The 15,693-nt window shown below is 44.3% G+C and overlaps 1 pseudogene; it reads right to left on the bottom strand.

Moving 5' to 3' along the window:
- Positions 1-13,066: 13,066 nt before the first annotated feature.
- On the bottom strand, positions 13,067-13,503 carry LOC122910195 (annotated as a pseudogene).
- Positions 13,504-15,693: the final 2,190 nt, after the last annotated feature.

Below are 15,693 nucleotides of genomic sequence, written 5' to 3'. Positions count from 1 at the left end.
TACTGTAAGCAGTAGACCAGGAGCTGATGTAGCCAGGCCCAGGGGCAGCTGGAACCCAGTCAGTAGCTAGGGGAGATGGGCACCTCTACCTCCTTCCAGAGCTAACATCCTGATTTGGATCTGCACTAGACCGTAACCCTAGATGGCTAGGGACTGTATCCTGTTTACCATTCATTCACTCATTCATTCAACAAGTACCCATGGAGTCCTTGCACGATATCAGGCATTATGCCAGAAGCCAGGGACCAGTATGAACAGTCAGAAACTGTCCCCAAGAGGATGCTGTCCCAGCTGTCATAGAACCAACAAGCAAACATTTCTTTGAGGATACTGACATTACTCAGCTACATGACTGGGAATAATTACAAGTCTCTAAGGAAGTGATATCTCTAAGGAAGTGAGCTGAGGTACCTGGGCTAAAAGGAAGGGAGCAAAGACAGAAGGAGTGTTCTAGTCAGAGGAAACAGCACAGGCAAAGGTCCTGAGGGGACTGGGAACCAAAGAACCAAAAGAGGTCATTGTGATTGGAGAGCAGTGAGGTGTGGAAGCATGGTATAAGGTGAGCCCAAGCTGCAGGGAGAGGTGGGCAGGACTTTGTACCCTGATGTGAATCGAATCTAAGAGTACCCAGCTACTTCTGAGAGGTTTAAGGGCAAGGGCAGGACTGTATTTGGAAAAGGTCCCTGTATCCCAAGTGCAGGGCACGGGGTATTACCCTGTGTGGAGCTGGGATTTGCTACATACTTGTCAAATGAATAAATAACTAAGATCACTGTTGAAATTCTGGAATTTGATATCTTGAATGCAAAAAATCATTTTAAAAACCTGGAAAAGGGTGCCTGCGTGGCTCAGTTGGTTGGTTGACTGCCTTTGGCTCAGGTCATGGTCCAGGAGTCCTGGGATCAAGTACTGCATCTGGCTCTCAGCTCCATGGGAAGTCTACTTCTCCCTCTGACCTTCTCCCCTTTTATGCTTTCTCTCACTCTCTCTCTCAAATGGATAAGTAAAATCTTGAGAAAAACAGGGGCGCCTGGGTGGCTCAATTGTTAAGCCTCTGCCTTCAGCTCAGGTTATGAACCCAGGGTCCTGGGGTAGAGTCAGTCCACATCAGGCTCCCTGCTCCATAGGAAGACTGCTTCCTCCTCTCCCACTCAACCTGCTTGTGTTTCTTCTCTCACTGTGCCTCTCTCTGTCAAAAAAATAAATAAAATCTTTAAAAAAAAAACCTGGAAAAACATCCAACCCTACTAAAGTTCTAAATAATGCAAATGTAATAAAATGCATAAAGTTTTCTTGTCTTTTAAGGTTATTTCTACTGCAAAGTTCCTTATTATTTTTAATAGAATATTTTTAGAATGATTTTAGATTTACAGAAAAACTGAAAAGATAATAGAGTTCCTGCTCCCATATACTCTGTCCCTAGTTTCCTTTATTACTAACATATTACATTACTAGTATAGTACACTTTGTTGCAATTAATAAGCCAATATTGATACATTATCATTACAAAAGTCCAAAATTTACTCAGATTTCCTTAGTTTTTACCTCATATCTTTTTTCTGTTCCAGTATCCCACCCAGGATACTACATAACATTTAGCTCTCATGTCTCAGGGTCCTTTTGACTGATAGTTTCTCAGATTTCCCTTGTATCTGATGATCCTGACAATTTTGAAGAGCATCCATGAGATATTTTATAAGTTGCCCCTCTGTTGGGATTTGTCTGATGATTTTCTCGTGACTAGACTGGATATTATTTTTTGAATTTAATCAAGGTTATACATATACAAAGTTTTCAAAGGTTTTTTTTAGTTCTAGTAGATGTAAAAAGAAAACAGTAGTCCTCTGACCTGTCCCTCGTCCCAGAGTACAGGGTCCCAGAGTACCCTGTTTCAACTCTTCTTGCTATTTTCTGCTGTTGGCTGCCGTATTTCTAAATCATATGTTGATCTTGCCTTTCTTGACTGACCGATTTAGACACCAGCTCCTGACTTCCTGTTCTTTATACCACATGAAAATTGTGTTCTTTTTCATTCCCTTCCTATATCCACCCACTAAGACTTTGTTCTGATGTCTTCTTCTGCCTTCCAGAACTCTTCTAACCTATACAGACCCCATCAATGGGCTTTCTGCCCCCTTGTCTTCAGGATGGGTTTGATCAATGTGGGGCACAGGCAGGCAGTTAGTGGGGAGTAAGAGAGTAAAGGTATTTGTGCCCTTAGTTATCACATTAGGTTGTTGGGGGTGCTGCATGTCTGGCTGTGCTGTCAGAGACTCTCTCCAGTTTCTGAGAACGGCTCCCACCCCCTTGCGTCCTCAGGTCTGTATACTGGGAGGAGGGGAGAAGGGGTAGGTAATAGTCCCTCACACTGGTACCTCACCTTCCTTTGTGGTTTCTTTTCACCATGCCCACAAAGCCTCTTTTATGAAATTCTCCTCAAATTACCCCATTTGAGAGTTGTTTCATTTTTTGAAATCCTGACTAATAAATTACCATTTGGTTAAACCAATATTCAGTGTTTACATTATTGTGATAGTAATTATGAAACATTATTCACCTTAAAGGCACGTAGTGTTTTATGAGAGTTCCTTTCTTGTTACAACTTTTTTTGGTTTGTGCATATGTGTGTGTAGTTAGCATTTGCCTTTTTAATATAACCCTTGTTAAATTTTCCTGTACATCTCTCCACATAGTCAGAGACATTAGCCTTTCTTTCAGGATTTTTTTCAGGAGAATTTCCCCTGGAGTCCTCAGGCTCCTGTCCAGTCAGGGTTGGATGTTCTTCAGGTCTGCTGCCCAGCTGTCCTTCCCTTTCCCTTTCTCTGGCGTTAGAATCCTATTTTCTGGATCTTTGGGGGTTTCCCACTCATCTTGTTTTTGTTTTTGTATTTTTAAGTTAGATGGGGGGTGGGGCAGAGGGAGAGGTTGAGAGAATCTCAAGCAGACTCCCTCATAGATGGAGAACAGAGTCAGAACTGGGGCTCAATCTCATGATCCTGAGGTCATTATCTCAGCCGAAATCAAGTTGGATTCTTTTTTTTTTTTTTAAAGATTTTATTTATTTATTTGACAGGGAGAGATCACAAGTAGACAGAGAGGCAGGCAGAGAGAGAGAGGGAAGCAGGCTCCCTGCTGAGCAGAGAGCCCGATGTGGGACTCGATCCCAGGACCCTGGGATCATGACCTGAGCCGAAGGCAGCGGCTTAACCCACTGAGACACCCAGGGGCCCTCAAGTTGGATTCTTAACCGCCTGAGCCACCCAGGTGTCCGAGGCTTCTCATTCATTTTAGTGGGGCATATCCTTCTTTAGCTTCTTGAGAAATCATCTGCAGGTAAATTTTGTGAGACCTTGCTCATCTAAAAAATATCTTCATTAAGCATCACAGTTGATTGATAATTTGACTCAGTAGTTGAATTTTATGTTGAAAGTAATTTTTCATTGGAATGTTGAAGGCATTCCTCTTCTACTTTTCAGCTCTGAGGCTGTGGTTTAGAAGGCTGATGGCATTTTTGTTTCTGGTCTTTTTTCAGTCTCTCTTTCCTCTCTTTCAGCTTTTAAGCTGCTCTCTTCATTCTTGTTGTCCTGAAAGTTCACAGGGAAGAGTCTCTTCCTTCATCTTGGCCTTTCACTTTGGAGACACGGGTACTCCCTCCATATTTCTTCATATCTTCCCCAACTCCTTTTCCTCCGCTTACTCCTTTTTTTTTTTTTTTTAAGATTTTATGTACTTAATTTATTTGACACAGAGAGAGAGAGAGAGAAATAGAGAGCACAAGCAGGGGAAGCAGCAGGCTAAGGATAGGGAGAAGCAGGCTTCCTTCTAAGCAGAGAACCCAATGTGGGGCTCAACCCCAGGACCATGGGATCCTGACCTGATCAGGAGGCAGACAATTAATCGACTGAGATCCTCAAGTGCCTCTCTTCTGCTCGTCCCCCAATAATGGGTCCATGGTCAAAGGAGCGAGACTGATACAAAGCAAAGTTCAAGTAAAGCTTTATTTCGTGCCAAGCATCAAGACTCAAACCGACCATGGGGTGCCTGGGTGGCTCAGTGGGTTAAAGCCTCTGCCTTCGGCCCAGGTCCTGGGATCGAGCCCCACATCAGGCTCTCTGCTCAGCAGGGAGCCTGCTTCCTCCTCTTTCTCTGCCTACCTCTCTGCCTACTTCTGATCTGTCTGTCAAATTTAAAAAAAAAAGAATCAAACCGACCTTAAACAGACCGGTCGGGGCCACCCCTTACAGAGAGGGCGACCTCTCTCTTCTTTACAGAGTAGCTTTTAAGGGCAAAAACATGTGGTTGGGCCTGGCCAAGCACAGGTGACCAATGAGATTGTAACACAGAAAAAACTGCACAGTCCTGCTAGGTCACACATAAGTGACCAATTGAATTACAGTTTACCCTATAGTAGATATTTGAACCAGCCTATCACCTTGGTCAGAATTGGCACCCAAAGGGCACCCAAAGGGCGGGGCCCATACTCCTTGGTAGCTAGGAGACAGTATGCGCCCCCACTGATTGAATACCTCCATCTGGCCTGACCCACCCTTGTATTTGGGTTTTGTTACCTGGGACTGGTTTCCGGGACTTGTTTTTAAGTAAGTTCCCTGAAGGGGGCGGGGGGGTGGCAGGGTCAGGATGGGGCTGCTCTGGCTAAATAGGCCTTTACATTGCTTATTCTTTTTTTTTTTCTTTCTTTTTTAAGATTTTATTTATTTATTTGACAGAGGGAGAGAGGTCACAAGTAGGTACAGAGGCAGGCGTGGGGCGGGGGTGGGTGGGAAGCAGGCTCCCTGCTGAGCAGAGAGCCTGATGCGGGGCTCAATCCCAGGACCCTGGGATCATGACCTGAGCCGAAGGTGGAGGTTTAACCCCTTGAGCCACCCAGGCCCCCCCTCTGCTTATTCTTTATGACAATCCTGAGTCGATTGATAGGTAGGCTAAGTTATCCTTCAATTTTCTTGTTGTTCCATGCTTTAGAACATTTCTTCAACTAGATCTCCAAAATCTAATGAGTTTTTATTTTGATTATTATATTTCTTAATATCCAAGAGCAGCTCTTTCTTATTTAGTGTTTGTCCCTGTTGCAGAACATTTTGTTCTTGCTTAAAAGAGGTAATTCCTTCTCTTATTTCTCTAAGGAATAGTTTTATTCAAGTTTTCTGGCTTTTTCCAAATGTCTTTTATGAATTTGTGAACTTTTAAAATGGCAGCAGCTTTTCCAGACTTCTTTAAAATTATTCTCTATCTTTTAAAAAAGATTTTATTTATTTGAGAGAGGAAAGAGAGAGCAGGAGCAGTGGGGTGGGGGAGTAGGTCTGTGGGGAAGGAGGGAGGAGCAGAGAGAGAGGGAGAAGCAGGCTTCCCACTGAGCAGGGAACCCCAACGTGGGGCTTGATCCCAGGACCCAGAGATCATAGCCTGAGCTGAAGGCAGACTCTTAACTGACTGAGCCACCCAGGTGCCCCTAAAATTATTCTTAAGGAAATGGGTGTGCTATGTCAGCAGGTTAGGATCAAACTGGGTAATCAATATCCAGAAACAAAGAACCAAGAAGGTCACATATGTCAAGAGGAAAGAGACCCCACTAAGCCCCTCAGTGAGACAAGGTCAGTAAACAACACGGAGCAACTGTGCAACTCAACCACTTTATTTCTCAAGTTATTGCATCTATAAATTTTAGCACTCCATTTACCTTCTACTATCAGATTTTTAAAAAATTTTTTCCAGTGCCATCTAAAACCTAAATGACATATTGTGACATATACAAATTCATAATCATAATGACTAGCAATTTTTTTAAGATTTTATTTATTTATTTGACAGAGACAGAGAGAGAGAACACAAGCAGGGGGAGCTGCAGCCAGAGGGAAAGTGAGAAGCAGGCTTCCTGCTGAGCAGATAGCCGGCACCCGCTGTGGGGCTTGATCCTGGGACACTGGGACCATGGCCTGAGCCAAAAGCAGACGCTTAACCGACTGAGCATTTTTAGATTCAGTTGTTAATTCAGCAAGCATTTATTGAGTACCTACTGTTTTCCAGGCATTGTGCAAGGCTTTGGAATAGAACACGCTCAAGGTCGTGAGGTCCCTGCCCTCAGGGAACTCATTCTCCAGAGCAGTACCTCACACTTAGGAGAGCCTTCCGAGCCTTCCAGGCAGCCACCGAGAGCTCCACTTACAAGGTCAAGGATCTGAGGTTCACAAAGATTTCCCAGTTTGCCTGAATGACATGCAGCCATCTGGAGACCATGTTGCCTCGTGAACCCCAATCTTCCTCTTCCAACTCTGTTTTAAAGGCTGGGGCATAAGAAGAAGCTAGAGATAATGAACCATGAAAAGAGGTTTCAGAGGGACAGGAAGAGAACCAAGAGGGAGTGGTCTTGGTTTGGGTTCTCCTGAGAAACAGAACCAATAGGATATAGAGAGATATATATGAGAGGAGATTTATTATAGGAATTGGTTCATGTAGTCATGGAGGCAGAGAAGTCCCACAGTCCACTGTCTGCCCACTGGAGAATCGGGAAAGTTGGTTGTGTAATTCAGTCCAAGTCCAAAGGCCTGAGAAATGGGGGCTGATGATGTAAGTCCCAAAGCGATCTAGAAGTCTGGGACCAGGAATGGCAGTGTCTGAGGGCAAGAGAGGATGGATGTCTCATCTCAAGCAAAGAGAGAGAGAATGAATTCCTCTTTCCTCTGCCCTTTGTTCCACTCAACCAGTTGGATAATGCCTCCCTGCACTGGGGAGGGCCACCTGCATTAGTCAATTCACCAATTAAAATGCTAAATTTTTTTCGGAAATACCTTCACAGACACATCTAGAAACAATGTTTTACTAGCTATCTGGGCATCCCTTAACCCCGTTAAGTTGACACATAAAACTAACCATCACAGAAGCCAAGGAAAAGAGTTTCAAAGTATTTGCTCAGGCCTTAGCTGCCCCGGTTTACATTTTAGCTGGAACTCGTTCAGGACAAATGGCGGGGAACAGGGGCTGCCAGTGCACTTGGGGAAAACGGGACAGAAAGGAAGGAAGAAACGCACAAAGCTCATTTTCCAGTTGCAGGGCTCATCTTCTCTACTCCTCTGGAATTCATGCCAGTGGGGCAAGAGCCTCACAGTTGAATAACTTGCACACCTAGAAGCAGCAGGCAGCAATGTAGAGCACGCCCTGACTGGGGTGAGGGTGAGGTGGGGGGCGGACAACAGGGGCCTCTCAGTTGTTTTAAAAAAAAAAAAAAAAAAAAAAAAAAGGCCCAGTATGCCCTGACTCTAGTCTCCCAAGCGGAGACCCTCAAGCAGGAAATGCTAGACCTAAATTTCGATAGAGATGGAGCAAGGGAGTGACAGATTGCAAAAACAGAAACAGAACAAGGCACTGAGCCAAGTGCATGAGCAAGGGAAGTCAGCCTCACAGCAGCAACAAAAGCATACGGAGAACCCCAGGGGGCCTACAAGCACCCACGGGACCAAGCCTCTTCCTGCTCTCAGGCAGCAGCTTCATAGTCCTGGAGGTGGAATCCCCTGCAGGTTAGCCTAGGCTAGGGGTGTGAAGGGCAGGGGCAGCCGGTGTCCAGGGACAGCGGTGCACCCTCGCTTCTCTGGAGAGGTCAGACGATGACTTCCACTGGCCTTCCCCTGTGCACATAAATACATATATTTAAACTGGAAACCTAAAATAAATTCTTCCATTGCTGCTGGCTGCCATTATGTAATGTCTCACAATGCTTCCCTGGGACTCTCCAGGCGGTCTCATTTACTGCCTCGGTTGTGCTTCCAGCTTTGTTCATGACTTCCAAACTGCTTTCCATAAAATTGAGCCATATGTACATTGGCTACTCGCGACATAGTTTGTACCTTTAAAAGTATGTGTATACGGTTGTGAGGCCAATGTCGAGAGTGGTGTGCGAGGCCGTAGACTGGAGTCCTTTTTTAAAAAAAGAAGTAACATTTCAAGCTCATTAAAAAAAAAAAAAAAACCTGTTTTTGAAACACTTTTAAATTTACAGAAAAGTTGCAAAAAGAGTTCAAAGAGTACCTGTATATGTTCCATCCAGCTTCCCCTAACCTTTTATGTAACCTCTTGTATAACCATAGCCCAATTATAGAAACCAGAAACAACATTAATATAATACTACTGAGTACTCTATAGACGTCATTGGAATTTCACCATGCTCCCTACAAATAATGTCCCGTTTTTTAAACAAAAATTTTTAAATTTTAGAATTGTCTTAAATTCACAGAAAAACTGAAAAGATAGTCCTGAGTTCCCATGCCAGTTTCTGCTTCTGTCAACATTTTATATTAGTCTAAGGGCCTATTCAGCCAGAACAACCCACCCCGGTTGAACTGTCATTTTGCTGTAACGCTTAAATTGACCCCCCCCCCAGGGGAACTTACTTAAAAGCAAGTCTGGGAAACCAGTCCCAGGTAACAAAGTCCAAATACAAGGGTGGGTCAGACCAGGTGGAGGTATTCAATCAGTGGGGGCGCCTACTGTCTCCTAGCTACCAAGGAGTATGGGCCCCTGCCCTTTGGGGGGGGGCGGGCAATACTATCACACCAATCCTAACGAAGGTGTGATAGGCTGGTTCAAATGTCAACTAGGGTAAATTGTAATTCAATTGGTCGCCTAGCATCACTGTGGAGTTTCCTGTGTGTGTTACAATCTCATTGGCCACCTGTGTGTGGCCAGGCCCAACCACATGGCCTTTGCTCTATAAAAGTTAGTCTGGAAAGCAGGGAGGGGTCGTCCTCTCTGTAGGGGCAGCCCCGACTGGTCTGTTTGACGGTCAGTTTGATTCCTGATGCCTGGCGCGAAATAAAGCTTTGCTTGACCTTCGCTTTGTATCAGTCTCGCTCCTTTAATTATGGACCCATTATTGGGGTACCCAATTTTGGGGGGACCCAACATTAGTATGGTATAGGGGCGCCTGGGTGGCTCAGTGGGTTAAGCCTCTGCCATTAGCTCAGGTCATGATCTCAGGGTCTTGGGATCGAGCCCCGAATCGGGTTCTCTGCTCTTCAGGGAGCCTGCTTCTCCCCCACCCTGTACCACCACCCCCCCCGCCCCACCTGCCTCGGTGTCTGCTTGTGATCTCTGTCAAATAAAGAAATTAAATCTTTTAAAAAATTTATTAGTATGGTATATTTACCACAATGAATGACTCCATAGTGATACGTTATTATTAATAAATGCCCATACTTTATTCAGGCTTTTTTCTTTTTTTTCTCTCATGCCACTTTTCTATTTCAGGATCCCATCCAGGATACCACATCTTATTTAGTTGTAATCCTCCCGAGAAGCTTCTCGACAGGACAGTTTCTCCAACTTTCCTTGTTTCTGGTGACGTTGGCAGTTTTGAGTACTGATGGGGAGATTTTGTAGGCTGCACCTCAAATGCAATCTGTCTGATGGCTTTCCCATGAGCAGATGGGGTTATGGGTTTTTGAGAGGAAGATCACAGAGTTGAAGTGTCATTCTTGTCACACGGTACCAACGGTCCGCTAACGTCCTATTTCTGGTCCAGGGATCTATTCAGAATTCTGCAGTGCATTTAGTTGTCATGTCTCCTTTGTCTCTGAAAGTTCTTCAGTTTTTCATAACCTTGACACACCTGAAGAGTATTCAAAAATGTCCCTTAATTTGGATTTATCTATTGTTTTTTTCAAGAATGGATTCACGTTAGGAAATTTTAGTAAGAATGCCAGACAAGGGACGCCTGGGTGGCTCAGTGAGTTAAGCCGCTGCCTTCGGCTCAGGTCGTGATCTCAGGGTCCTGGGATCGAGTCCCGCATCGGGCTCTCTGCTCAGCAGGGAGCCTGCTTCCCCCTTCTCTCTGTCTGCCTCTCCGTCTACTTGTGATTTCTCTCTGTCAAGTAAATAAATAAAATCTTTAAAAAAAAAAAAAGAATGCCAGACAAATGATGTTGTGTATCATACCGGGGGCACGTGGTGTCACCATGTCTTATTTTACTTCTTTTTTTAAAAAGATTTTATTTATTTGCCAGGGAGAGAGAGCATATAGCAGGGGGAGCAGCAGCAAGAGGGAGAAACAGGCTCCCCGTTGAGCAGGGAGCCCAGCTCAGGACTTGATCCCAGGACCCTGGGATCATGACCTAAGCCAAAGGCAGCTACTTAACCGAATGAGCCACCCAGGTGTCCCTCCTTTTTTTTAAGTAAGCTCTACACCCATTGTGAGCCTGAACTCATGACCCTGAGATCAAGAGTCACACACTCTACTGACTGAGCCAATCAGGTGTCCCTCTTACTTTACTTTCAATCACTTGGTTAAGATGATGTCTGCCAGGTGTCTCCACTGTAAGTTAACTATCTTTTCTTTGTAATTTCTTGGTGATGATACTTTTATTTTTTAAAACATTTTATTTATTTATTTATTTGAGAGAGACTGAGATAGCATTAGAGAGAAAGAGAGAGATAGCAAACATGAGTAGGGAGCAGAGGGGAGGAGGAAGCAGGGTCCCCGCTGAGCAGAGAGCCCGTTGTGGGGCTTGATTCCAGGATCCTGGGATCATGACCTGAGCTGAAGGCAGATGCTCAGCCGAGCCACCCAGGTACCCGGTGGTGTTACTTTTACATGACACAAATATCTTGTTACCCTCTAATGTTTGCTAGCTAATTTTAGCATCCATGAGTGGATCTTGCATGCACCAATCATTACTATGATGTTCTAAGTACTGATTTTTCGATTTCCCTCATTCCTTGTACAATTTGTTAATTGAAATTCTCCTGTCTCTTCTCCCCCATTAATTTGTTTATTCAGTTATTTAATTCACAAACATGGGCTAATATTTATTTTATGAGCTCATTTTATATTTTCCCTGTTCTAGTGCTAGCTAGACTCAATAATTTCTTCAAGAATTTCTGGTTCTGGGGCGCCTGGGTGGCTCAGTGGGTTAAAGCCTCTGCCTTCGGCTCAGGTCATGATCTCAGGGTCATGATCTCAGGGTCGTGGGATCGAGCCCCACATCGGGCTCTCTGCTCAGCAGGGAGCCTGCTTCCTCCTCTCTCTCTCTCCTGCCTCTCTGCCTACTTGTGATCTCTCTCTGTCAAATAAATAAATAAAATCTTTTAAAAAAAAGAATTTCTGGTTCTTTTTAGCAGAGAATCATCTTTTGAAACCAAGATTTGGATAGCAAATTGGAATGATTGGAAAATCATCTTTGGAAACCAAGATTTGGTAGCAGTCAGTGCCCATTGCTGCGGGGCTTCATTGTGTCTAGGCATTCTCATCAAACAGAGCTGGGAAATATATCCGTGTATACTAGCACAGATACATGCATCCATCTAAATGTATTTCTTTTTAAAAAAGATTTATTTATTTATTTATTTATTTGACGGACAGAGATCATAAATAGGCAGAGAGGCAGGCAGAGAGAGAGGGGGAAGCAGGCTCCCCACTGGGTGGGGAGCCCAATGTGGGGCTCGATCCCAGGACCCCGAGATCATGACTCCAGCTGAAGGCAGAGGTTTTAACCCACTGAGCCACCCAGCTGTCCCTAAATTTATTTTTTTATCCGTATATACTCAGAGGTTCTCCAGGGCACCTCTTATGACTGCCATGCCTAATAATACAGGTTAATGGAAAATTAAAGCCACCAAGCAAAGCAGGTACAATTAAGTACCTAGAGTCACTGGAAATTAAGGTTTAGGTTACTCCAACCAGCTAAGGTTTTGGGTGAGGGTGAAGGACATAGTGAATGTGTAGTGAAGAAGAAGGTCATCTATCTCATAGATATCAGTAACAGCCTTATGACCAATTACAGAAACATTCTTATTTGCTTGTCATACAGATGGGTTTATTTGTATATGCTAACCATTTTCTTCTCCTTTCTCCTTCTTCCCATTTTTATTTTGCATACAAATTGTAGAAGCTAACTTTACAGTATAGATTTTAGGTCACAGACTATTTAGTGGGACTATGACTGAATTTAAGGGCTAATTAACATAGTGAAGGATACAATAACTGTTGGTTAGGACCGGTTCCTCATTTGGCAGACAGGATGCAAATGTCTTCATTTCTAAGATTAAAAAGTTGTATCTTGTTAGGTGGAATTACAGAGAGGTTTTGTTACATGAGAGCTCAAATGTGTATAATTGTGGAAGGTTAGTAGACAAAGGGGTGGACTCTGCTAGTTATCCGTTACTTGTCTCTCAAATCCAAATTCATCCTTCATTATTTGGGATGCAAAAATGAAGCTGGTTCATTTAAATATTTTCCTTAGTCAGTGAGCACCACGTTGAATTTTGTCCGTAGAGGGCGATGGAGAGACACGGCTGGAGAAAGGAAGAGAAGCAGTCCTGGTCTGGTGTGTTCCTTCTGGTAGGCTCCAGCATCTGGAGGCAGCTTCTTCAGGGTTCAGCTCCTGCTGTAGACAGCTTCCCCAATACCAGATTCTAGCTGCTGGCTCCTGCAGTACCCAGCATCCAGAAGCACCAGTGTCTGGCGGTTTTCCTTGGCTCCTTTTTTGGGCAGTTACCTAATAAGAGTGCCTCCCGTGAGACACCTCCCTGTGAACAGTTTTCCTGGAAGCACAGGGAGTGGATTTCTGGCAAGTTCTGATAGTATGGCCCTGCAATGACTTCTCTGCTCATCAGGGAGCCATGGCCGTGCCCTTTGCAACTCCGTCTAGATCTCTGCCCTGGAGGAGGGAGTCTTTTCCTGGCTTGTCTCTCTCAGTCTCAGGCAGTGGCTGCTCCTTTCTATATGCTCTTCCCATACTCTTCAGAGCTCTCACTACTTCTCACTAGCCAGTCACTCATGTCTCCAATCCCTTGTTATATTTAATAATTCTTTTTATTAAACTTTCTCTGTTCAAATGACTGTGGTTTCTGTCTCCTAATTGGACCCAGACCAGTCTGCACATAAAACGGTTTCAGAATTGCTAACTCATTCCCCTGTGAGACCCACAGAGAGGAACAAATTTACTGACGATATTACAATCTCTGTGTATAGTCCTTCCATAGTTAGCTTTTTTTTTTTTCCAAACAACCAGACACATTAACGTTCTTGGTTTATTAATCCTCTCGTGAAAACTCTGTACGGTCACCACAGATAAAGCCACAGCAGCATCCTTACTCCTTCTGTTGTCCAATCTCCAGCTTGCTTTTTGCCAGCACCAGCAGTGGCTTTTGTAGTCCCCCTGACTCTTCATTCTGTTCTTGTGTTCCTTTCGCTGTTTTCTTGAGATCTTCTTCTTCTCCTACTGGCCTTGCCTCGCAAGTCTATGTTTGGGTTCATTTTTCTTTGCATAGTCCAAGGAATCCTAAGTTATGCCCAAGCGAGTTGTCTTGCCACCACCAAAATGGGTTCCGAATCCAAATCCAAATATGACATCTGGTGTGGTCTTGTACATTTTGGCTAGTTTCCCGAATTTCTGTCTTAGGTACTATTGCTTTTCCGGGGTAAAGGACATCAATGACCATCTGTTTCTGCTGAAGTGGTCGGTTGGTCATGAACTTCCTGGTCTGGATAGTAGCGGTGTCGTTCGCGATGGCAGCCAAGCTTCAAGCAGCCGGGGAAGAAAAGAGCATAGCTGTCTTATAGTGTCCGAAATATCATTTTTTAGTTATTTAGGTTAGATGTTAGATGTTTCCTCCCCTATCCTGTCCAGGATGGTTATATGCTTTTTTTTTTTCCCCCATCTCCGCCACTCCAGATTTAGGGATCTGAACCCGACTCCCTTTCCATCAGCTGAGGGCAACAGAGGCCATCGCCTGTCCCTTCGGAACAGCGCTCACCCATCTTTCAGGACCAACTGACTCATGTTCAACAGCTGTTCACAAGGAATCCTTCTCCACTTCACCTTCAAAGTTCTCCTTTGAATCTTTGCAACTAACACCAAGATCTGCACCTGTGGCAGCTCCGCCCTGGTCTGCACCCTAGGCTTCAAAGCTCACCGTAGCAGCCCTCCTACTCCTTGCAGCGTAGCATCCTTGGGGTGGGGCTTGGGGGGAACCGCGGCGGCCCCCCCAAGGGAAACCACCGTGCCCCCACCTCTGCCTGCTCCCATCCCTCTCGTGGATGTCACCGACTGCCAGCGACGGCCGGGTCGGGGCCCCACGTTCCAGCGCCGTCCATTTTCAGGGCCAGTTGATTCGACAGGTGAGTTGTTAACACACTCCTTGGCAGATTCCGACTTCCATGGCCATATTCTTTATTTGTAATACATTTAGGTTCCTTATTGTTGGTGTTCCATATGGGATTCTTTTCTCATCCTGGTTGATTTGAATGATTTATTTATTCTGGGAGTATGTAAACCATTACCCTGGTTCTAAGAGTCACAGCTGTGTGGAAGGGCTTACATATACTCAGGGGAGTGTAGTGGTCGCCTCATTTCTAGTACCTGTTTCCATTCCCTCCTTCTTCACGTCCCATTTCTGTCCATCCCCCTTCTATAAACAACTACTCTTTTTTAGCTTCTGGTTTAGCCTTTCTTTTGCCAGTTGATATGTGGGGTCCATAAAAGAGTTTTGGGTTTGTTTTTTTTTTTCAAGATCATATTTATTTGACAGAGAGAAAGCGAGAGCACGGGGAGTGGGGGAGGGAGAACAGATTCTCCACTGAGTGGGGAGCCTGACGCGGGGCTGGATCCCAGGACCCTGGGACAATAACCCTGAGCAGAAGGCAGATGCTTAACCAACTGAGCCACCCAGGCGCCCCCCAGAGATGAACATTAAGCCTTCTTAGAAGGCAAGGACTCAGGCTCATAGTCCTCCTGCCTCTGCTCTCTATGGAGCCAGGGGTGAGCCCATTCTAAAGCTTGATAAAAAGAAATATTTGCTGGAGTTGATCACTGAAGGTCATGCTGTAGGGAAAACTGGTCATGTCTATTAAAACAAAACATGAATAATTTCTTATTTCTTCTTCACGGGCATTTCAATGAATATTGAACCTCAGGAAAAAAATCATATTTACACATAGGTAAATATGGACACACTTGTTTTCTGTCATGTTGTTTTTAACGGTGAAAAGAAAAAAAAATAATCAGAAACAATCTAATGTCTGTTAATAGAGAAATAGCTAGAAACATACACAGAATAGCCAATCTGGCACCCTATACAGTTCAACAGGGCTGTTTGTTTTATTTTTTTTATTTTTTAAAAAAGATATTACTTATTTATTTGACAGAGAGAGAGAGATCACAAGTAGGCAGAGCTGCAGGCAGAGATAGAAGGGGAAGCAGGCTCCCAGCTGAGCAGAGAGCCTGATGCGGGATTCAATCCCAGGACCCTGAGATCACGACCCGAGCCGAAAGCAGAGGCCCAACCTGCTGAGCCACCCAGGCACCCCAGGGCTGTTTGTTTTAATAATTCAGAGTTACAGGGAGCTTAGAATTAAAGCTCTCAGACATATTGATGAGTGGGTAGGTAGAAAGCTAGTTATAGAATGATAGATATGGAATAAAGCAACTTATGAAAAATTGAGAAATAAAACAATGCCACATATTTTATAGATATACATGTGGGATATAGATCTATGTGAGATATATATGTGATATATAGATAGGTCTATAGATGCACCTATCTGTAAGAGAAAGGTTTGGAAGCATGTATATCAAACTGAAAAAATGATTTCATTTGGCAGGGTCTGGCTGGAACAGAGGAGACTGGAGATTTGGGGTGGGGGTGGGTTTCAAAAAGAATTTTTAACGGCAATATGTTTGATTTTTA

This window comes from Neovison vison, chromosome 6 (genome assembly GCF_020171115.1).
Source record: "Neovison vison isolate M4711 chromosome 6, ASM_NN_V1, whole genome shotgun sequence".
Classification (NCBI taxonomy): Eukaryota; Metazoa; Chordata; class Mammalia; order Carnivora; family Mustelidae; genus Neogale; species Neogale vison.
Note: the sequence above shows the minus strand (reverse complement) of the source record. Positions and strands in the feature narration are given on the sequence as shown.